Raw genomic sequence first — 23,830 nt, forward strand, 5'->3', positions numbered from 1 at the left:
AACACACTGTATAAACTAGACTGATCTGAACTTCCTGTCCACACGGGGCTAACTAGTTACTTCCCCAGGGGCTGTGTGTGTGTGTGGAGAGCAGGAATAGGCAAGAGAAGATAAAGTATCATCTATAGGTCCGCACAGACCACATGGTACAATAACAACAGTAAACCTTTGCTAACTACAGCTGTGTATGAAATAACAAGGTTTAAAAGTAATACTGACACCTAGTGGTGAAACTAGAGAATGCTACCTTCATCACCACTAAACTGAAGAGAGAACTTTATGACAGGTGCCTAGGGCACTTAACTGTGGGATACCACATAAGTATCTTTGACATAGTGGATTATAGAGTCAGATCACACAGGACATCACAGCCCTCCATGTATGAAGCTGTGTAGCCTAAGACTTGTCAGAGGGCCTATGGTTTATTCTGTGTGTACAATGGACACATAAACACAATAACTGGACCATGGAGCAATGGAAAAAGGTGTCTGGTCTGATGGATCAGGTTACACTATGTGGACGGCCGGGTGCATGTGCGTCATATAGCTGGGGAAGAGATGGTACCAGGATGCACTATGGGAAGAAGACAAGATGGCGGAGAAGTACAATAGGCAATGTTCTCCTTGTGTCCTGCTATCATGTTCCACCTACCTAACCATTGTACGCACTATGGCAGGGGCAGTGGATAATGCCCCAGGGGCCACACTACAGACATTGTACATGAGATGGTGGTTACTTGGCCTCCAGATTCCCCAGATCTCAATCCAATCGATCATCTGTGGGATGTGGCGGAGAAACAAGTCCCATCCATGAAGGCCGCACCTCAAACCTTACAGGACCTGCTGCTGTTATCACAAGGGACATCACAAGTCTATGGAGTCCTGGCCTCCAGTGGTCAGTGAAGTCTCGATGGCCTATGACTGTGCTGTTATATACTTTATTATATATTAACACATTACGCAACACAATCCACAGATTCCTAACATATGTCTAAATCACTTTATTTACCAAAAATTACCTTACCCCAGATGAACAGCTCCAAAGTCTTGGCCCCTAGGTGTCTCACTTCACTGCAATCTGCCATTTACTGCCTGTTATCAGGGGAAATCTGTCTTTAGTTAGAGCTGGAGCAGGACAAAATTTAGAAAGTGGAGACGGAGCTTTGCATGTGCTATGTGCAGGGAAGAGAGAGACTGAGAAAGCCTGGGCTTTGTACCTGCAAGCTGAGCCATTCTTCCTATTGAAGATAATCCACAATGTTCCTTTAAGGTAAATCAAGGCTTCCCTCTCAGCTCTGACCACCCATAAAGCTCAGGGCAGCTGCCTCAGGTGTAATTAACAGCTGTATTTATTTAGTGCCACAGTGGGACCCCCTTAACATCTAAGCAGCAGTCTGTCCAGTCTGTCATGACATAGTGGAGAGCGATAGGGAGTAGTGCTCTTCTTTGACTGGCCAGTTATGTAAAGGTCCAGGTGTGAGTATTCCTGGGTAGGCTAGGTTCACACTGCGTTTTCAGCATCCGCTTAACGCATCCGTTTTTTGCAAAAAACGCATGAAAAACGGATTGCAAAAAACGGATTCATTTGTGTGCATCCGTTTTTCCATTGACTTCCATTATAAAAAAAAAACTGATCCGTATTTTTTGGCGGACCAAAACGGACCAAAAAACGTTGCTGACCCTATTTTTCTGGACGTTAAAAAAAACGGATCCGTTAAACGGATGCTGAAAACGCAGTGTGAACCTAGCCGTAGTTCTACCCACTATAATGGAGAGATTAATGCTGCGTTTACACGGAGCGAGAATTTGCCCGATTAACGATTTTGAAGTAACGATTTTTTTTTATAACTGACAGGGTTTAGGCGGAACGATATATCGTACGGAAAAATCGTTTTGCGATTGCTTAAGCCTATCTCGCCCATAGGTTAAATCGGTGAACGACTGTTTACACGGAACGATCTGCAAATTTCTTGCGAACCACGATTTAAGAACATGTTGTAAGATCAAAATGAACGATTTCTCGTTCATCGTTTGCTGCGTTTACACGTACGATTGTTGTTCGAATTCGATCGTTATTGTACAAATTCGAACGATAATCGTTTCGTGTAAACGCAACATAAGAATTGGCTATGCACTAGCAAGAGGACTCCCATGGGTTCAATAACAGCAGTGAGAACATTTAAAGGGGCTATCCAGTGTTAGAAAAATATGGCCACTTTCTTCCAGAGACAGCACCACTCTTGTCTACAGTTAGGTGCAGGTTTTGAAACTCAGTTCCTTTAAAGTGAATAGAGCTTAATTGCAAACCACACCTGAACCAGAGACAAGAGTGGTGCTGTCTCTGGAAGAAAGTGGTCATATTTTTCTAACACTGGATAACCCCTTTAAATCCCTTCTTACCGCTCTTAAGGGGTCACCTCATACAAACAGGCAAGTTTTAAAAATACTCTAAAGGAGTACTTCAGAAGAATTTTTTGCTAAAAAAAAAATCAACTGGTGTTAGAAAGTTATACAGATTTGTAATTTACTTCATTATAAAAATCTTAAGTCTTCCAGTACTTATCAGCTGTTGTATGCCCTGCAGGAAGTGGTGTATTTTTTCCAGTCTGACACAGCGCTCTCTGCTTCCACCTCTGTCCATGTCAGGAACTGCCCAGAGCAGGAGAGGTTTTCTATGGGGATTTGACATCGACAGAGGTGGCAGCAGAGAGCACTGTGTCAGACTGGAAAAAATACACCACTTCCTGCAGGACCTACAGCAGCTGATAAGTACTGGAAGACTTGAGATTTTAATAATGAAGTAAATTACAAATCTGTTTATCTTTCTAAAAGCAGTTGATTTAAAAAGGACTATCATTTCTCCGGAGTGCCCCTTTAAGATACAAGATACCTATTTTTACGATTTCTACTAGCTATAACACGGAGTCGGGATGGGCCATTAGGTCCTGCTGATCTGCTGCAGCTCTCCTCCTCCTCTCCCTGCGTTGTGCCGCGGAGCGCCAGCTGCATTGTTTCCCCATAGCAGTCAGGTTTTGATCGGTGATTGCAGACATATAATTACTCACATGAAAGCAAAAATCAAGCCGAACTTTTTGAGAACCTTGTGAATGAAGAGCCTTTATGTTCAGGTGCTGAACCACGCCAGGTACTGGCAGATTGCTGCTTATTCTTTTGCGCACATTAAATCATTAGATTTCCATTTTCAGTACAAGCTGCAGAATATTTACCTCTCCGCTTCTTTTTTTTTCTTTTTGGCAGTAGGTTGGTGTCCTAGCTGCCAAACGCTATAATTATACCGAGAAGTATCTGATTCAAAGTTTGAGGATAAAATGCATTTTTATGTCGCACAGTACGACGCACCATATAGTATCGGAGTGCTACAAAAGATGGAAAATTACAATGTCTTTATATAGCCAGTCAAAGCGAAAGAAGCCATTTACCACCCAGCCCGGATATTTCTCTAGTTCTTTAATGTCAAACTACAGAAAAATGTTCCTAATTAGAAACATAAAGATATTGGGTCATTACATATCAAGGATGTAAAATCTTTTACTACAACCATTTTTTTTTAATTTTTTTTTAAATTAATTTTCAAATGTTTTCTCATTACTTCCTGCTATTAAGCTATTGGTGGAGTAGAGACTGGTGACCTCAAGGGGTCCATTCTGGGTTCTGTTCTTTCCATATGTGTGTGTGACATAGGAGAAGGTTTGGTAGGTAAGGATAGTGATATAGGAGAAGGTCTGGTAGGTAAGGATAGTGATATAGGAGAAGGTCTGGTAGGTAAGGATAGTGACACAGGAGAAGGTTTGGTAGGTAAGGATAGTGACATAGGGGAAGGTTTGGTAGGTAAGGATAGTGACATAGGAGAAGGTTTGGTAGGTGAGGATAGTGATATAGGAGAAGGTTTGGTAGGAAAGGATAGTGATATAGGAGAAGGTTTGGTAGGAAAGGATAGTGACATAGGAGAAGGTTTGGTAGGTAAGGATAGTGACATAGGAGAAGGTTTGGTAGGTAAGGATAGTGACATAGGAGAAGGTTTGGTAGGTAAGGATAGTGACATAGGAGAAGGTTTGGTAGGTAAGGATAGTGACATAGCAGAAGGTTTGGTAGGTGAGGATAGTGACATAGGAGAAGGTTTGGTAGGTAAGGATAGTGATATAGGAGAAGGTTTGGTAGGTAAGGATAGTGACATAGGAGAAGGGTTGGTAGGTAAGGATAGTGACATAGGAGAAGGTTTGGTAGGTAAGGATAGTGACATAGGAGAAGGTTTGGTTGGTAAGGATAGTGATATAGGAGAAGGTTTGGTTGGTAAGGATAGTGACATAGGAGAAGGTTTGGTAGGTAAGGATAGTGACATAGGAGAAGGTTTGGTAGGTAAGGATAGTGACATAGGAGAAGGTTTGGTAGGTAAGGATAGTGACATAGGAGAAGGTTTGGTAGGTAAGGATAGTGACATAGGAGAAGGTTTGGTTGGTAAGGATAGTGATATAGGAGAAGGTTTGGTTGGTAAGGATAGTGACATAGGAGAAGGTTTGAATATGCAAAAGAAGAGCCCGTGGAGCCTTATTAAAGAGTCTCGAAACACAGGACTAGCCAGATATCCCTGCGGGAAGGACCCGGCTGAGGGGTGGCTATTGTAAGGAAACCACCATAACCACCATATTAAGTGGCCCTATAAGTCAAAGTAATGACGGGGAAAAACCAAGGCCAGGTATTCACATACAGCTGTTTTGTGGTGTTGCCCCTCATCAGTGTGGAGCAGGATTCTGGCTAGGTAGGAGCAATGCCTAGTAGAGCCATAAGAGAATCAGATCGCTGATCTCAGGGAGACCAGCCAAACGATAACACTGTCGGCTGCTAGTTAAAGCGCTCAATGCAGTGAAATCCTAGGTACATTGCTCCCTGGAAAACATGAATATGCAAAAGAAGAGCCTGTGGAGCCTCATTGAACAGTCTCAAAACATAGGACTAGCCAGATATCCTTCCGGGAAGGACCCAGCCAAGGGGTGGCTCCTGTAAAAAACCACAATAACCATTATATTAAGTGGCCCTATAAGTCAATGCAATGGCAAGGTAAAAACCAAGGCCAGGTATCCATCCACATACAGCTGTTTTGGGGTGCTATCCCTCACCAGTGTGGAGCAGGATTCTGGCTAGGTGGGAGCAATGCCTAGTAGATCCATAAGAGAAACAGAGGATAGTGACATAGGAGAAGGTTTGGCAGGTAAAGTTAGTGACATGGGAGAAGGCTTGGAAGGTAAGGATAGAGACATAGGAGAAGGTTTGGCTGGTAAGGATAGTGACATAGGAGAAGGTTTGGTAGGTAAGGATAGTGATATAGGAGAAGGTTTGGTAGGTAAGGATAGTGATATAGGAGAAGGTTTGGTAGGTAAGGATAGTGATATAGGAGAAGGTTTGGTAGGTAAGGATAGTGACATAGGAGAAGGGTTGGTAGGTAAGGATAGTGACATAGGAGAAGGTTTGGTAGGTAAGGATAGTGATATAGGAGAAGGTTTGGTAGGTAAGGATAGTGACATAGGAGAAGGGTTGGTAGGTAAGGATAGGGACATAGGAGAAGGTTTGGTAGGTAAGATTAGTGACATAGGAGAAGGTTTGGTAGGTAAGGATAGTGATATAGGAGAAGGGTTGGTAGGTAAGGATAGTGATATAGGAGAAGGTTTGGTAGGTAAGGATAGTGATATAGGAGAAGGTTTGGTAGGTAAGGTTTGTCTGTTGCTGATGACACAATGGTGTGCAATAGGGCTGATATTCTTGGAGGTGTAAGTAATATAGAAAATGATTTAGCTTTAGTAGATAAGTGGTCCAAACAATTGAAACTGCAGCTCAATGTTTCTAAATGTAAAATAATGCACTTGAGAATGAGAAATCCTCTGTCCGAGTATCATATAGGCAGTTCTGTGACATTGTAACATAGTATAAATATCATAAATATATAAATCAAGGCACTGACTGTACAGCACACAACCATAGGCCCCATAGGGATCCTGTCTTAGTATACTATGCAGAGACTATGGAGGTAGAAACCTTTTGTCTCTATGGAAGCCCTAATACCGTTCCATACAATACATCTATAATACGTCTCTATGCATGAGTCATGGCACTATTAAAGGGTTAACCTAATTTAAAGGCTGAACAATTCCACGCACACAGACTTTTCCTTTCTATGTTTAGTTGCTGCTTCTAATGTGTATGACTGCCTACTAATATCCCGGCTCCAGTCATTGTGCAGAGGAACGCAACCTATATGTGACCTGCTGTTTCACTACAATTAAAATATAATACATAGTTTTACTCTGTAATTGCTGAATGAAGCACACTGGCAGGAAAATAATGTTATTACTCTACTGCTGTGTAACACAACCCCGGCTGTAATACCAGAATATATCAGGAGCCATTCTAATTGACTTCTCTATGGGATATTAACATAATATTATTAAGAGGTTTTCTGATTTACGGGGGTCATAATAAGTATTTCAAATCTATCTATCCATCCATCTTTCTATCTATCTATCTATTATCTATCTATCTCCTATCTATCTATCTATCTATCTATCTATCTAACTATCTATCTCTCTAATCTATCTATTTCCTATCTATCTATTTCCTATCTATCTATCTATCTATCTATCCATCTATCTATCTATCTTTCTATCTATCTCCTATCTATCTATCTATCTATCTATCTATCTATCTATCTATCTCCTATCTATCTATCTATCTATCTATCCATCTATCTATCTATCTATCTCCTATCTATCTTCTATCTATCTATCCATCCATCTTTCTATCTATCTCCTGCAAGCGGGTGTGACACATAGAAATAAAAACAGGCCCAGTTCACACCCGGTTGCTGCACAATCCTGACACTATCAATCATAGAAGAGCGGCACTGCTGTTTCCAAGTCTGAACTGGGTTCTAGAAAGCTAAGGATTCGGTTTTTTTCCTCCCAATAAGTAACAGTCCAAGAGAATCTCCCTGCACACCCAAGATATGGTGAAAACAAGTGTAGTTTATTCCATAAGGTTCAGGTTATGTTCAGGTTTGGACAGAGTACATTTGACAAAGTTCGGGGAATCAGCTAAACCAAGGTTTTAAAAAACCTCCATCACTTCATCACTGCTACGTAATGGTGTAACAGAAAAAATGAGACTACCAAGGATATGGGTCCACCAACACAGATAGCAAATGTATGCAGAGAAAGTCCTGGCTGCATGCAGGGGCCAGTGGCCAGTGATAAGTCAGTTTTAAAAGCCAAATCATGCAGCCAATGGCCACTATGGTTTATTCAATATAGAATTGTGTACATTCACTTTAAGTGTTGCACGTGAACATGGAAGCCGATGGAGCGGTACTTTTTTATTCTAATGGAGCTGCGTCATATTCTATTCTATATACAACACAAAAACATTGCTGATATATATACAGTATATATATATATATATATATATATATATATATATATATATATATATTCATCAATATCCCTTTGATCCCTACTACTACAGCCGCCACAGTTTATAAATGTTTCTTTTTTTCTTCTTTAAGCTTCTGGAAATATCTCGAGCATTTCTATTTTGGAGTGTGCTCAGTGATTAGACGCCGGGCTTATCTGAACACGCGCTATGTAGCATATGAATAGCGGGTAAGCACAGCTGGACCGGCAGGCATTCCATTTTAGATCCTAGATGATATTTTTTGCTTGCCAGGCTGCAGGTGGGGGCGTCAGGTGCATTGTGAAATAGATAGATAGCTATGTGCTGGATAATTACAATGTTGGCAAAGGATTTGGATATTTTTTTTCCCCAAGCTTAGAAAAAACTGGTTACTTTCAATAGCCGGGACCTCTGTCAACAACTGCTGCCGAGCGAGATTGCAGAGTCCATGCTGCATTTAATTGTATCTATCCAGATGCCCAATTAATTACTCTAATAATCAGGTTGACAATTCTGCCGGCAATATCAATTCTCACAATTGGCTTTAATCACGTCTAATTACACACTTTTGATGCTGTGAATACAAATAAGTCATTGTTTTTCGGTTTACTTTATAGTTTGGGTCTAATATAGTTATTTTCTAGAATGGTTGTTGTACGGCCTTTGTATGGTTTGTAGGCTTAGCCGCGACATTAGGTTATTAGAGCATTTGAATCGACGGGAAACGAGTGGCGCGCTATACAATGAAGAGTTTAAGGTTATTATGCCGACTTATTTTTCTATGCTCTAATGGATTTAACATAAAATTTAAAGGGGCATTCCAAAGAATTTTTTGTCTTCTCTCTCGTTGTGCCATTAGAGGGGAACTCCTTCTTTCAAATCAGTTGGTATCAGAAAGTTATATAGATTTGTAATTTAAAAATCTTGAGTCTCCCAGTACTTATCAGCTGCTGTATGTCCTGCAGGAAGTAGTGTATTATTTCCTGTTTGACACAGTGCTCTCTGTTGCCACCTCTTTCCATGTTTGGAACTGTCCAGAACAGTAGAAAATCCCCAGAGAAAACCTCTCCTGCTCTGGCCAGTTCCTGACATGGACAGAGGTGGCAGCAGAGAGCACTGTGTCAGACTGGAAAGTCTCTAGTTTTTGGGTTGCTGTTGAAGATCTTAATGGCGAAGAAGAATACAATGTGTTATGGTAGGATGTTCCAGAGTATTGGTGATGCCTGGGAGATATCTTGGAGATGGTCGGGTGAGGAGCAGACAGTAGAAGTATAGGGCAGGATGCTGTGTGAGGATTCCAGATTACATATGGGGAGGTATAAGACATGGTGGGGGCAATAGAGCCATATTAGCTGAAGGTAGAGGAGGATCATGGGAAGAAATCAATCAAGGAGTAAACTTGAGGTTGACTGATAGGGTGCAATGATGGGAGGCCAGAGAGAAGCATGTTTGTGTAGTCTAAGTAGGAGATGATAAGGAAACGTATTAGAATTTTTTGTTGATCCAGGGTTAAAGAAAGAGTAGATCCAAAAATAGTTTTTGAGGTATGGGAACGAGAAGGTAATAGGGGTCTGGATGTTTAAAAAACATAGTGGAATCCTACAAGATTGAGCTAAGTGTGCAGATGAGGTTAGTAGTCCTTCGGGCAAAGTCTCTAATGTGCTCACAGATGGGTCTGTGGCCAGGAAACCCTGTATGTGTCCCTGAGAATGTTTACAACCTTTTTGTAAATAGAGGGGTGTCAGGAGCTGGCAGTCACGCTTGGCTGCTGGCAACGTGGTCTTTGTTGTTGCGCAGCTGGGGCTTCACCGGCCTTAGCCGATCAGGCCAGGTGTCCGGAATTGTAACTGCTGACTGGCGGTCGGCACCGCTAGTCAGCTCCATACTATGTGCTGGAGGCAGGGTTCTCTGTCGCAATCACATCTGGGGCTGGGCCTCCAGTCTCCATTTACCCACCACTCCCATCAAGCATTCTTGCCTGCGATAGAGCCTCTTTAGAGTGTGACTAAGCTAGCGTTATTTTCTGATTGCTATTTTCTGCTTTTCCTGATTTTTGGCTTCACTTTTTGACTACTCTCCCGACTACTGATTTTGTACCACACCCACCAATTGTTACCGACCTGGCCTGTTGACTTAGAGACTATTGTGTTTGTCTTGTTTGTGTTTCTGTGTTACACCAACTCAGGTCAGGGACTGTCGGTGTCAGTGCAGGGCTTCACCTGTCCTGTGTCACTAAATCCAGTCCTGACTGGGGGTCTGCACAGGCGTCACAGGTCCTTGACCCCAGGGTAGACAGTACGGATGCTTTTAGAGCAGAGTGGTGGTCGGTAACCTAGGCAACGAGCTGTCAACAATGGGAAAGAAAGAGCTGCCACATCAGGAGAAGGAGGCAAGTTTACTAAATGAAATCACGTTCAAAAATATTTCACTTGAAGAGTTCTACAAACCTAAAGGGGTAGTGCGGCGCTCAGCAATTATTCACAGAATAACACACATTACAAAGTTATACAACTTTGTAATGTATGTTATGTCTGTGAATGGCCCCCTTCCCCGTGTCCCACCACCCCCGCCCGTGTACCCGGAAGTGTGGTGCATTATACATACCTGATCCGTGTCGACCCCCGTCTCCGATCTTCAGACAATGACGTCCTCTTCGGGCCGCCGGCCGAACACCTCCGACTGTCCCTAGTGCCGGCCGCCCTCTGCAGCGTCATCAGATGCTCAGCCGCGATTGGCTGAGCATAACTGTGCTCAGCCAATCACGGCTGAACGGCTGATGGCGCGGCCGCTTTGTAATGTGTGTTATTCTGTGAAGAATTGATAAGCGCCGCACTACCCCTTTAACTGTGTTAGTTGAGATGGGAATAGCCCTTTAAGTTAGCAGACATGAGTTACTGAGATAGGAATGCCCCTTTAAGTTAACAGACATAAGTTAGGGCCTTATTCCATGGGACGATTATCGTTTACATAATCGTTAACAATAATAATAATATAATAATAATATTTATTTGTATAGCGCCAACAGATTCCGCAGCGCTTATAAACTATCTCAAACGACCGCTATTGCGAACGACCTGAAATCTTTCACCCATCTACATGGAACGATGATCGTTACTTATGATCGTTCTTGCGGTCGTCTTAACGTCGCTATTGCGTTCGTCACTACTGCGAACGACCGAACGACATCTTATTCCATGCGAACGATTTGCAAACAAGCAACGATAAAAATAGGTCCAGGTCTTATTAAGTGATCAACGATTTATCGTTTGTCATTTAATCATTAACTGCTATTCAACCGAACGATTATCACTTAGTTTCGAACGATTAAACGATTATCCGAACGATAATCGTCCCGTGGAATAGGGCCCTTACTGAGATGGAAATACCCCTTTAAGTTAGCAGAAATGATTTACTTAAATGTAAAATACCCCTTTAGGGTATATTCACACGAACGGGCTCGCAGCGAGATTTTCGCTGCGAGCCCGGCAGGTCCTGGCAGTTCCCATACACTACATACTTGCTGCGGTCTAAACGACCGCAGCCAGTATGTAATTCTGCCGCCCTTAACCCCTTCTGCTCCCGCCCGTCTCCCCTGCTGTAAGCATACATTACTTTTCCTCGCTGCACGGGTCCGGCGTCCTGCTCTCCCGTCCGGCCAATTAGTGTGTTGCCCAGCCGCAGCCACTGATTGGCCGAGCGGGACAGCAGGACGCCGGACCCGTGCAGCAAGGACAGGTAAAGTATGCTTACAGCGGGGGAGCCGGGCGGGAGCAGAAGGGGTTAAGGGCGGTATAATTACATACTCGCTGCGGTCGTTTAGACCGCAGCAATTATGTAGTGTATGGGAACTGCCAGGACCTGCCGGGCTCGCAGCGAGAATCTCGCTGCGAGCCCGTCCGTGTGAATATACCCTTAAGATAGAGAATGACTATTGTATCAGTATAACCTCTTTCTATCACACAAACCAGGGAAAATGAGAAAATTAGTGTAAATCAGGGTAAATTAGCATTCACAAGTCATCTTATTGTAAGAAGAATAATGTTACATTATCCATTTACCTTCGGATCATGCAGAAAAAAAAACAATCTTTTTATAAATTGTATTCCAGGAAACATTTTTTAATTAATTTCGGAGATCCAATTTATCAGTACATTGGTTAAAGGTAATTAAATTACAATATTCAGGTTCTGCGGCTAGGAAATTCGGAAAGTTTTCTTTTTATCCTGCTTATATTTGCAATTATTTCAGGGGGGATAAACTCTTAAAAGGGATTGACCTTGTTTTATTTAGACAAAATACTTTAAAATACAATATTAGGCCATGTTCATATGGCACAAGACACAAGCAGTTCTGTGACCCGGCCGGTTCACAGAATGGCCGGTGTCAGAGAAGATCGTCCCGGCCGATACAACAGTACCGCACAGATGATCTCCATTTCTCCTGAATTTGGATGCCCTCGTACCTGTATGCGCACGCATCCAAATTCGCGGCTGCACACAATGGGGCGCACCCCATTGTGTGAACTGACAAGTTTTTTATAGCCGCTATACAATGAAGCGGCCACAGAAAACTGATATACTTCATTAATTTACACTAAAGGCAAGGGCTGCACGGATATCGCTAACGATGTCCGTGCAGCCCTTGCTGCCCTATAGTTAGCCCGTGTAATTGCTAGCAGATCAGCGCTCATTTACACTTTATGATCGGGCCGTGTAATAGGATCCTAAGATCCCACATAGCAGTGGGCCACATGTGGCGAAAACCATTGGTTTTTAAATAGATTGACACTGGTTGCCCGTTTTGACAAGAAAATGGTTAATATGTGGTCTTTACCAATGTATTTGAAAACCAGAACTATCAAATGTGAGCATGGTTCTTGGTGGCGTGTGTGTCCTTGCTCTTACTTTGGGGTACTGAGCACTAGGAGTGAGTGAAACTTGAACAAGTCCAGTCCAATTGTTCGGCATTTGAATACCAATAGCTGAAAAAGTTGGATACCACCCTAGGGAGTCCTGGAAAACATGGATACATCCATAGGCCATAGGCTGTATCATGTTCCCTGGACTCCCCAGGGCGGCATCCAACATCTTTAGCCATCTGTAGTCAAATGCCCAACGATCGGACTGGAGAGTGCTCAAGTTGCACTGATCTGCTCATTACACAGCCCTTCAATTTTCATAACTTTGATGAAGGGATTATCAGCCTTTTAAGATTGATGATCTATCCTCAGCATAGGCCATCGATACTCCGGGAAGGAACAACCAAGCCAAGGAGGGACTCCAGTCAAGGAGACCACCTCCTAACAAGCCACAATCAAAAAATAACAGGATTTGCAAAATACCACAGCAAGGCATCCATCACAGACAGCTGTTTCGGGGTATTTGCCCCTCATCAGTGTGTAAGTGCAATACCCCGAAACAGCTGTCTGTGGATAGATACCTTGCTGTGGTATTTTGCAAATCATGTTATTTGATTGTGGCTTGTTTGGAGGTGGTCTTTATGACTGGAGTTCACCCTTGGCTTGATTGTTCCTTCCTGGAGGAAGGTCTGGCTAGGTCACCAATGTTGAGAAACACGTGATGGTTTCTCTGCAGTATTTTTGCATATTTGAGTTCCCAGGGGGCAATGTTCCTAGATTCACTGACGTTGAGAAACACATGATGGTGTCTCTGCGGTGTTTTGGTTGATCTCCTTGAGGTCAACCATTATTCTCTTGTCTCATTCTTCAGTTTGCCCCATTCTGCTCCCCTGCTGATCTATGATTATATTCCTCTAAAAGTCTTACATGGATGTTGATTGGACTATTCTCAACTGTAACTACTTTCCCGTGATACATCAATTCCACATGAACTGCCCCTCTTAGTCAATGATTGGCCACATCAGAGTCCTGCCTTGGACAGTGATTGGCTGAGCAGGAAGTTCTTGATAAGAGTAGCCAATCACAAAAAGCAGGAAGAAGAATGACCACCAGATGACTTTGGGGGAATAGGGTAAGTGAGTATGACTTTTTTGATTAGTCAATTGAGGGTCCAGCCAACCCCATTCATAGCTACGAGTGCTTCCATCAATCTAAGGTAGGAGGTGCTCACTAGTCAACATGTTCTCCTGATGAGAATGGGCGTGACCTTTGCCGGTTTTACACATCTTCTTACAACATTTTACCTCCCCCCAACCCTTGGCTTTTGCAATGTACATGGTTACATGGCTGAATCTCCTATTCCTTGTTTCCTCCCTGGATAGTGCACATGCGTGACTGACGTAACAATAGAGGACGTGGGACCCCCATCCTAGTGATCATTGTGCGTCCCTACTAGCGATAACCATTTAAAAGCCCCTTTAAGCCTATCCAGTAAAAAAGAATATTGTAAGCTAAGCATCAATTATATATTTCACCTCTAAAATATATATTCATCTCTAAAATAGCAATTACCAGATAGACGTCGGCTGTCAGTGGTCTCCAGCAAACATTTATGGAACGTGAAGTACAAAGACAAAGGCGTCTCATGAAATAGAGAATGAGTGTACAGTAATGGAAGCTTAAGAACGCCCGTCACTAGGAATGTGCATCAGCCGATCTATCAGCTGTGGAAGAAACCTTTTATTCTCTCCAAGGAGCACGGACGTCCAATTGTACTTGGGAACAAAGGGGCTTTCATGCTTTTAATGTATGCATTAATGTATGTACTCCACTCATAATTGTCATTAGAAATGAGACAACAAGACACAAGGTACTGCGCATTAGACCTACTTAACATTTAAAGGGGTACTCTGGGGAATTATTTATTTATTTATTTGTTTTTCAAATTAACTGGTTTCAGAAAATTAAACAGATTTGTAAATTACTTTTATTTAAAAAAAAAAAATCTCAAAAAATCCAGTACTTATTATCTGCTGTATGTCCTGCAGGAAGTGGTGAATTTTTCCCATTTTGGAGAGGTTTTTTATGGAGAGTTGCTACTGCTCTGAATAGTTCCTGACATACAGCAGCTGATAAGTACTGAAAGACTTGAGTGTTTTACCACTTGATTTAAAGGGAACCCATCACCATAAAAAGCTGCCTAAGCTATGGGTATCATGTTATAGAGTAGAAGGAGCTAAGCGGATTGAGATATATATATATATATATCTTTATGGGAGAAGCTTTAGAATAACTTGTAATTTATTTATTGAAATCTCTGATGTTTTCAATATGAAGAGTCCAGTCCAGTTGAGTGACACCGCCCACTGGACTCCTTAACATAGAATGAGCAGGGATTTTAATGAAGTTTCAAGTTATACTGAATATTTTTCTATAAAGATATATATCATTCTGCTCAGCTCTTCCTGCTCTATAACATGATGGCGATAGCTTAGATAACATTGTCTTGGTGACAGGTTCCCTTTAAAAACAACTGGAGGATCCCTTTAAGCAGTAGTATACATAAATTTTTCCTGATTTTATTGTTGTTTTTATTATTTTTTTTACAATGACTTTTTCTAATGCATACATTCTTTTATTTTTTTTTAATTACATTAGATATACTGTACCTAAGTCTATACACACAGCCCGCCCTCACCTCCTGCAATAACCTGCAGCACCTGTTTATTGACAGCACTATCCCAGTCACATCACCTCCTAAGCTCACTTACTAACCCTTACAAAGTGTTCCCATTACCTGTAATGGGTCCCTAGCTTCTGCTTTCTTACCATAATTGATAGTCTGTGTACTTATATAACCCACCATGTAAAATAAACACATCCAAAGTTTACTTATGGCCCAGACCTATTAGAACATACATCTAAATAACGTCGCGGACATCTGGTAGACATTAGCCGACCGCAAACACTTGTGTTAATGGGGAAGGTAATGATTATCAATTGTGCTGATAGATGAGGATGTGCTAGACAGGTCAGAGGGGATACATCCAACTACTGTTTATTTTTTTATTTTTTCGTTTACTTATCTAAAGGGGGTCCCGGTGGGCTTCTGAAAATAAAGAGCCCGTTTCTGACACTAAATGGAGTTATATTATATTGTCAGTTATTATTATCTCATTAGTAAAAAAGTTAAAAAAAAAACATAAATAAATCACTTCGGAATGATGGGAATGAGATGGTGTAAGAAGGCTCCAGACCTCGGCAGCACAGAGGAACACGGCAACTGTTCTCAGCCACTTTACTGCTGTAGGATGTTTTATTTGCACTTAAAGGGGTAGTTCACCAAAAATTATTTTCTTTTAAATCGTTTGGTTCCAGTAAGTGCCAGAGATTTGTAATTTACTTCTTTAATTAAAAAAATAAATAAATAATTTTTTCCAGGACTTACCAGCTGCTGTATGTCCTGCAGGTAGTGGTGTATTCTTTCCAGTCTGGAGAGCAGGAGACGTTTTCTATGGGGGTTTGCTCCCATAAGTATGGAAGCTAAGAAGCTAAGAAGTATGGGAAGACTTGAGATATTTAAATAAAAGTAAATTATAAATCTATATAACTTTTTGAAACCAGTTGATTTGAAAGAAAAGGTTTTTGTTTGACAACCCCTTTTAAAGAGGACCTGTCAACCCCCGTGCCGGGGTGACAGGCTCCCGACCCCCCCGTTACAGCCCTCTATACTCACCTGATCCCGCTTCCTGATCCGGTCGGGTCACGGAGATATCAGCTCCCGAAGTCCGGCGCGCGCGCTCACAGGAGAGTCCGATGCCCATAGAGAATGACGGAGCATCACACTCCCCTTTCCATTGGACTGGAAAGAATACATCACTTCCTGCAGGACATACAGCAGCTGATAAGTAAGCCTTTCTCTCTGCTCCCCCCCTCTTCTGAGACGGCTGATGTAAACAAGTCCCTATCTGCAACCTTGTAATCCAGAGGGATATTCACAATGAGGTCATCAGCAACTTGACCTCAGATTTACCTCCTAGCATTACAAAGAAGCTACACAGTTGCAGATAAAGCCTGCCAGAGACTTGTTAACATCGGTCGTCTCGGAAAAGAGGGGAGAGGAGAGAATAGCTCACACAGTTTTTGTGTTTTTTTTTTATCAATAAGCAGCAGCTAAAAACTGGGGGAAGGAGTTGGAATAGATAATAATAAGTATAAAAAGAACTGTTAGTCTTACCATGGGCAGCAACATATCAAAAGTTATGTTTGAGAAGAATACCCCTTTAAATTAAGCCAGGTGAGTGCTTCACTCTGCTGCTTGCTGCAGTCTCCATCTTGCTTCAGGAGACAGTCTTTATTGGTTTATAACAGCAGGCAGTGAATATCATGTAACAAAAATCTGCAATCCTGGCTCTTTTTTGCTTTTTTAGTTTACATCGTTCACCATACATAAACACTATTGTTATCTTGTCTTAGATCAGACCATTACACATGCAACAATATATAATAAGTTTATTAATTTGGACGTGTTTTGTATGTATAAAATGGTAATTGTGAGTAAAAAGTAGGTAACTATAACGTTATTAGGAGAGGGGCTTTATGTCCCCCTGAGGGACTATTACATGCAATCATCAGATTGCATACAGTATGTGGTGAGCCCCCGGATGATGTTGTAGCGGTGGGACGGCCCAAGTAGTGATGTACTCTCTCGGGAGGTCGGAGTGTATAGAAGAATACTTGTAGAAGAAAAAGAAGACAACCTGTGCCCATATATTGACCTTTTCAATAGTCCTCACACCACCTTATGCCCATTAGCTTTGGCTGAACTATACTAATGGGCGACACAGGCCCTAGACCTTGTTACCTGGGATAAGCAGAGTGCTGAGGGTTTCCTGCTGACACTCGCACTGCGAGATAGAGTTTATAGACTTTCCAGTAACTTTGCTCCACCCGGATCAGTTCCTAGCTCTTTGGTGGATACTGTCCTGCACTGTGGTAACTCCTAGTCCTCAGCGTGGGTTGAGGTGATCTGTTGGCTAGTCCTCTCCTGAAGGGTTTAGCACTGCATCACTCAGCGTACAGGTGCTTCAGGAACGAAGTTTGTAAGAGGGGACTGTTCTGCATCCTACCCATACAGGATACTGACTAAGACTAAGACTTGTCCATAGAGGGGACCTGGCAGACCTCAACAAAGACTCCTCCTTCACACAAGGGACTAACTTCCCAACCAGCGTGTAAGGTGCGCTGTGGTTGGGTGGAAAGAGTGCAACAGGAGAGGAGAAAGGAAAGGGACAGAAGAAAGTAAAGATCCTACTGGTTCACAGAATATGGTACATACAAATACAATAACACTTTGAGACACTTCAGTTGTGCAGCTTCTATACTTCAATATATGATACAGCCACATATAGTGGTAATCTTTTAGTAATACTTTGGCTGCAAGACCACAAAAGTACAGTACTTTTATGAAGGGTGTGAATAGCAGTAACACCCCTAGTGGGACACCACATACACTGATCAATGCTATGCCATAGCATAACGTTGATCAGTGTTATCTGATCTTTACATAGAGTCTGTGGCAGACTCTATTAGAGGATTGCCAAGCAGACTGAGGTAAGTGTTAGACCTCCGGCAGTCAGGTGAAATGATTGGGAGTCCTATAGTCACACCGAGTGATTGCCAGCATTGAAATGATTAATGGCGGGCAGCAGCGCCATCACAGTGACTTGTCATTTACAGTTAGGGCCTTACCCTCTATGAAGTGAGCCCTGGCGTACTTTGCTGACAAGTGCGTCGTGGGTCCTTAAAGGGAATCTGTCACTAGGCTTATTCCACTTTAAATGAGGACAGCATAAACTAGTGACTGAAATGCTGAACAGATCAGCGTATTACTTACATCATTCTGTTCAGCCGTTCTCCTAATATGCAGGAGAATAGGATTCTTGCCACTTCCCCTCCCCCCACCCTCCAGTTGCTGATTGACAGCTGACTGCCTATACACAGCATGGATAGTTAACTGCCAATCAGCAGCTGGTGGGTGGAGTTTTCTGCTTCTCATGAATATCCAGGACTACTGGGCTCATGCACATAATGGAGAGGACTTGTCCATGTTATTCAGGAGGATATCTCTGGATCAACTGCACAGAACAATGTAAGTGATACATCATTCTGTTCAGCTTCTCTGTCACTAGTTTAGGCTACCCTGAGATAGGACACCATAATCCTACTGACAGAGTCTCTTTAAGGGGGTAAAGGATTAATACAGACAAAACTGCAATTAAAGAAAACCTGTCACCCCCCAAACCCCCCCCCTGCCGGGGTGACAGGCTCCCGTCCCCCGCTAGAGCCCCCTATACTTACCTGGTCGCGCCGGGTCCCGCTTCTAGATCCGGTCCGGTGACAGAGATTTCAGTGCCCAAAACGCGGCGCATGCGCTCCTGAGATGAGTCTGATGCCCATAGAGAATAAATGGTGAGTCTGACGCTCCATTCATTCTCTATGAGTGTCGGACTCATCTCAGGAGCGCACGTGCTGGGCTTCGGGCACTGAAATCTCAGTCTCCGGACCGGACCAAGAAACGGGACCCGGCGCGACCAGGTAAGTATAGGGGGCTCTAGCGGGGGGTCAGGTTCCCTTTAAACAGTATAAAAGTGCTATTTAAATTCAATACAAGAATTAGGGTACTATTTCACGAAGCAATTTTTGGACGATTAACTAAAAACAATCTCAAACTACCACTATGGCGAACGACCTGAAATCGTTCACCCAATGATCGTTCTTGCGGTCTTCTTTTCGTCGATATTGCGTTTGTCGCTACTGCGAACAACTCAACGACGTCTTGTTCCATGCAAATAATTTGCGAACGATCAACGATAAAAAGAGGCCCAAACTCTATCAAACGACTAACGATTTCTCGTTGGTTGTTTAATCGTTGTCTACTATGACACTAAATGATTATCGTTCAAATCTGATTGATCTCACGATTTTTCGAACGATTATCGTCCCGTGTAATAAGTCCCTTACGGTGATACTTTACCAATCATAAGAATAATAACACATATAGTGGTTTAATTGTTATTGTTATTTTTTGGGAGGGGGGGGGGGTAGTCAGTATTAAAAAATCAATAATTTTTTTTTTTTTAAATTACAAGCCGAGAATTTTAGACCTCATATAACTTGATGTTAAGCGGTGAAGATTCGCTACAAAGTAAAGCAAACTAATATTATTCCATCTAATAGAAATTGTTCCCCTGTGTCGGTGGGAGCTATAATCTACATAACATAACGGGATTATATTCCGGGACCCAGCGGTGAAAATAACGGCTGTCGATGTAACTATTGACTTTATGTCAGGAATAATATACAGCGTCTCTTTAATATCTATATGTTTACCAACACAATTGGAAAGGATACAGTAAGTAACATGTCCTCAGTCCTCTTTATAGCCTCATAGAAGATGAGACCCTACGACCCCGCAGTTATTGGGAAAAAAAGAATCCTCAGCGTCTCCCGCTCTGTAATACACTGCACATGGAGGAGCAATGACTATTACTGTAATGTTCTACAGAGTTTCCAAGCTTTAAACCAGCCACTATTGATTTCTAGCTGACATAATTGTTGTATATGTCATATAGATTAGAAACGAGGCGGTGGAGAAATGACCCGGCGGAGGACCCCGTCCTGATGGCCGATAGTTTATTGGTTAGTGCAGTAATGCAGCAAAACAATAAGGAGGAAAAAGTCATGCTTGAGCAAAGTGGAGTACCCGACGTGTTTCAAGGTGGTGCGCACGCTCTCATCATGGGTTGTGATAGTAATTGATATTGATGTGAAATGCAAAGGGTATGACCAGTACAGGTTAAACAATATGCAAAAGTAAAAAAAAAAAAAAACAAACAAATTATATAACTAGATTTGCATTTCCAGGAAAATACATAGTGCTTGAAAAGAGCGCCCCTTTACCAGTGACTTCCCTTTAAGAGAAACTTGGATCCCATTCCTTTAAGAGCGACATGGGTCCCGTCCCTATAAGAGTGACTTGGGTCCCATACCTTTAAGAGCGACTTGGGTCCCTTTAAGAGTGACTTGGGTCCCGTCCCTTTAAGAGCTACATGGATCCCTTAAAGAGATACTTGGATCCCTTTAAGAGCGACCTGGGTCCCTTAAAGGGACCCAGGTCGCTCTTAAAGGGACCCAGGTCGCTCTTTGAAGGGAATCATTTCGCTCATAAAGGGACCCAAGTCGCTCTTAAAAGGACCCATTTAGCTCTTAAAGGGACCTATTTCACTCTTAAAGGGACCCAGGTCGCTCTTAAAGGGACCCAGGTCGCTCCTAAAGGGGCCCAGGTCGCTCTTAAAGGGGCCCATTTTGCTCTTAAAGGGACACATTTCGCTCCTAAAGGGACCAAGGTCGCTCTTAAAGGGACCGATTTTGCTCTTAAAGGGACATATTTCGCTCTTAAAGGGACCCAGGTCGCTCTTAAAGGGACCCAGGTCGCTCTTAAAGGGACCCATTTAGCCCTTAAAGGGACATATTTCGCTCTTAAAAGGGACATATTTCACTCTAAAAGGGACATATTTCGCTCTTAAAGGGACATATTTCGCTCTTAAAGGGACCCAGGTCGCTCTTAAAGGGACCCAGGTCGCTCTTAAAGGGACCCAGGTCGCTCTTAAATGGACCCATTTTGCCCTTAAAGGGACATATTTAGCTCTTAAAGGGACCAAAGTCGCTCTTAAAGGGACCGATTTTGCTCTTAAAGGGACATATTTCGCTCTTAAAGGGACATATTTCGCTCTTAAAGGGACCCATTTTGCTCTTAAAGGGACCCAGGTTGCTCTTAAAGGGACCCATTTTGCTCTTAAAGGGACATATTTCGCTCTTAAAGGGACCAAGGTCGCTCTTAAAGGGACCGATTTTTGCTCTTAAAGGGACATATTTCTCTCTTAAAGGGACCCAGGTTGCTCTTAAAGGGACATATTTAGCTCCTAAAGGGACCCATTTTGCCCTTAAAGGGACATATTTCGCTCTTAAAGGGACCCAGGTTGCTCTTAAAGGGACATATTTCACTCTTAAAGGGACCCAGGTCGCTCTTTAAGAGCGAAATGGGTCTCTTTAAGAGTGAAATATTTCCTTTAAAGGGACCTAGATCACTCTTAAAGGGACCCATTTCGCTCTTAAAGGGACATATTTCGCTCTTAAAGGGACGCATTTCCCCCCTCAAGGGACCCAGGTCGCTCTTAAAGGGACCAAGGTCACTCTTAAAGGGACCAATTTATCTCTTAAAGGGACATATTTTGCTCTTAAATGGACCCAGTTCGGTCTTAAAGGGACCCGTCCTGATGGCCGATAGTTTATTGGTTAGTGCAGTAATGCAGCAAAACAATAAGGAGGAAAAAGTCATGCTTGAGCAAAGTGGAGTACCCGACGTGTTTCAAGGTGGTGCGCACGCTCTCATCATGGGTTGTGATAGTAATTGATATTGATGTGAAATGCAAAGGGTATGACCAGTACAGGTTAAACAATATGCAAAAGTAAAAAAAAAAAAAAACAAACAAATTATATAACTAGATTTGCATTTCCAGGAAAATACATAGTGCTTGAAAAGAGCGCCCCTTTACCAGTGACTTCCCTTTAAGAGAAACTTGGATCCCATTCCTTTAAGAGCGACATGGGTCCCGTCCCTATAAGAGTGACTTGGGTCCCATACCTTTAAGAGCGACTTGGGTCCCTTTAAGAGTGACTTGGGTCCCGTCCCTTTAAGAGCTACATGGATCCCTTAAAGAGATACTTGGATCCCTTTAAGAGCGACCTGGGTCCCTTAAAGGGACCCAGGTCGCTCTTAAAGGGACCCAGGTCGCTCTTTGAAGGGAATCATTTCGCTCATAAAGGGACCCAAGTCGCTCTTAAAAGGACCCATTTAGCTCTTAAAGGGACCTATTTCACTCTTAAAGGGACCCAGGTCGCTCTTAAAGGGACCCAGGTCGCTCTTAAAGGGGCCCAGGTCGCTCTTAAAGGGGCCCATTTTGCTCTTAAAGGGACACATTTCGCTCCTAAAGGGACCAAGGTCGCTCTTAAAGGGACCGATTTTGCTCTTAAAGGGACATATTTCGCTCTTAAAGGGACCCAGGTCGCTCTTAAAGGGACCCAGGTCGCTCTTAAAGGGACCCATTTAGCCCTTAAAGGGACATATTTCGCTCTTAAAAGGGACATATTTCACTCTAAAAGGGACATATTTCGCTCTTAAAGGGACATATTTCGCTCTTAAAGGGACCCAGGTCGCTCTTAAAGGGACCCAGGTCGCTCTTAAAGGGACCCAGGTCGCTCTTAAATGGACCCATTTTGCCCTTAAAGGGACATATTTAGCTCTTAAAGGGACCAAAGTCGCTCTTAAAGGGACCGATTTTGCTCTTAAAGGGACATATTTCGCTCTTAAAGGGACATATTTCGCTCTTAAAGGGACCCATTTTGCTCTTAAAGGGACCCAGGTTGCTCTTAAAGGGACCCATTTTGCTCTTAAAGGGACATATTTCGCTCTTAAAGGGACCAAGGTCGCTCTTAAAGGGACCGATTTTTGCTCTTAAAGGGACATATTTCTCTCTTAAAGGGACCCAGGTTGCTCTTAAAGGGACATATTTAGCTCCTAAAGGGACCCATTTTGCCCTTAAAGGGACATATTTCGCTCTTAAAGGGACCCAGGTTGCTCTTAAAGGGACATATTTCACTCTTAAAGGGACCCAGGTCGCTCTTTAAGAGCGAAATGGGTCTCTTTAAGAGTGAAATATTTCCTTTAAAGGGACCTAGATCACTCTTAAAGGGACCCATTTCGCTCTTAAAGGGACATATTTCGCTCTTAAAGGGACGCATTTCCCCCCTCAAGGGACCCAGGTCGCTCTTAAAGGGACCAAGGTCACTCTTAAAGGGACCAATTTATCTCTTAAAGGGACATATTTTGCTCTTAAATGGACCCAGTTCGGTCTTAAAGGGACCCATTTTGCTCTTAAAGGGACATATTTCGCTCTTAAAGGGACCAAGGTCGCTCTTAAAGGGACATTGTCATGAATGTGCCTGGGATGAACTCCGTGCGCCCCTCAGCTCATGCTGCGCGGCTGAAATGGCGCTGATATTCAGTGTTTTGTATGTCTTTAGCAGTAACCTGAACCTTGTCTGAACACTGCTCTATTTCCTTCTGTGTGTTCAGCCACACCCGCTTTGCCTGAGATACTCCTGGCCACTCCGGAGTTAACTCTGATGCTGGTTAGCTAGTGTGACAGACTGTTCTCCCTGCCAGTCAGGTTGCTCTTGCCCCAGGTGTTCTGAGGAGATCAGGGGTCTGGTCCAATCAGCTCCTGCACTGGACCTCTGGTCTCCTATATAGTGTCTGCCAGCCTGCCTCTCACTGCCGGATATTGAGCTTGTCTCTACCTGGTTCTGTTTCTCTTGCTCTGTTTATTCTGACTCTGCTTTGTATTTCTGACCTTTCCTGCTTGCTGCCTGCCCCTGACCATATTGCCTGTTT

Source organism: Dendropsophus ebraccatus, chromosome 5 (genome assembly GCF_027789765.1).
Source record: "Dendropsophus ebraccatus isolate aDenEbr1 chromosome 5, aDenEbr1.pat, whole genome shotgun sequence".
NCBI classification, from domain to species: Eukaryota; Metazoa; Chordata; class Amphibia; order Anura; family Hylidae; genus Dendropsophus; species Dendropsophus ebraccatus.